The sequence below is a fragment of the Odontomachus brunneus genome, unplaced genomic scaffold, assembly GCF_010583005.1.
Source record: "Odontomachus brunneus isolate Ranch 3 - 2012 unplaced genomic scaffold, Obru_v1 Obru_scaffold_001, whole genome shotgun sequence".
Taxonomy (NCBI): Eukaryota; Metazoa; Arthropoda; class Insecta; order Hymenoptera; family Formicidae; genus Odontomachus; species Odontomachus brunneus.
Genome location: NW_022639451.1, coordinates 8,180,318 through 8,182,119, shown reverse-complemented (window position 1 = coordinate 8,182,119; position 1,802 = coordinate 8,180,318).

Below are 1,802 nucleotides of genomic sequence, written 5' to 3'. Positions count from 1 at the left end.
AAATTGCTGGCATCAAATGGGGGTGTCATCCTTTAACTTTACTTTATGTACATAGAGGCCTAATAAGATCTATTTTAAATTGGGGCGGTCTCACTTTGCTGAACGTTGCTCCACACAAAATGACATGTCTGGACCGAGTTCAATACGCAACTATTAGAAACATCCTAGGATTAATGATATCCACACCCACCAATGTTTTACTAAGCCAAGCTGGAGAGCTACCTCTAAATTATAGACGTAAAATGGAATATTGTAAACTAATAGTAAAATCCTTCTCAAACCAATCAGATATGTTTAAAGAAGTACTGGAGAAATGATTTCTACAGGATTCCTCTCGTGATACCAACAATTCTACACAAATAAAATGTGATGACTGGCCGTACATTGCTAAACTGGCTCTAAAAAATATCTCTAACCTATCTAAAACCAAAACTTACCCACTTAGTGGATATTTAAGTTATCCTTACAACAATAGATTCACGCAGATTAACATAGACACCGAAAGATTCACACTGTTAAAACACTACCGAAGAAAATGCGGAAATTTTTACTATAATATCAAAAATAACTCTAAACTTTCCATAAATGGTATAAACAGGTTAGCGAACCATTTTATTGAATCCTTCAAGTTCTCCCTTATTCTTTTTACTGATGGCTCCATTGGACCGGATGGAGGCGCCGGTTTTGGAGTCTGTGCTCCTTCCGTGGATATTAGGATTTCCATCCCTATACCCAAATCCAATAATATCTTCCTTGTAGAGGCATACGGAATAATACATGCTATTGATACTGCTATGTCTTTGGGCAAGAAGAAAGTAGGCATCTTTACTGACTCATTAAGTGTACTGAAAAGTATTAATGCCATCGATACTTGGGGTAAGAAGCCCATGGTATGCTATGATATTATACACAAAATTCTTAAAGCCAGAGATATGGACATTGACATCACACTTGTTTGGATTCCTGGTCACTGTGGTATAGAAGGCAACGAAATGGCGGATACTCTTGCTAAGCTTGCTTCTGGTAGCACTGAAGCCCCACCTAGACACCATCTACTGGACCCATCCAGTATATGCTGGCATATGAGAAAACCTATTATAGAAGAAGGATTACAAGCATTGGAAACGGAATTTAAAGTTAAAGGCAAGGAATACAGGAATCATACCGACCTCATTCCACTCAAATTCCGGTTCAGCGGATCAAAGAAAATTCCCAGACAAATCATTACAATCATGGCTAGGATTCAATCCCATCATATATGCACAGGTTCACATCTTTTGCGGAAAAATATCACTACCACAGACAGGTGTGAATGTGGATTCACCCCTAGGAATCTGGAGCATCTGCTTTTTAATTGTGCTCTACATATTGAAGAATCTGATAAACTCATAACACAGCTTTATGCTATAAATATTATGAATATAGAGGATATAATTAGGGCTGCATTCTCCAAATTTTCCGAACCGTTTAAATTAATCCTTAATTTTGTCAAATCTACTAATCAATCCTTATGACCTATGTCCCATGGCATTACAGCTTATATTGAAACATCTCCTATACTTTGAGTGGTGTTGGGGGTACGCCTTTTGGTTGCCTGAAGCCATATTGAGAGAGAGAGAGAGAAAGAAAAACGATCGACTGTATTCATTTATTCATTACTGAATAAAGGACGTAATGGACATAATCGACGAGGACGTAAGATAATTTTTTATTATATTTTAATTATATATATAGTCTCATAATCATATATATTAATATTAATACATACTATTTTTATAGCTTTTAATGGAGCAACAATTATT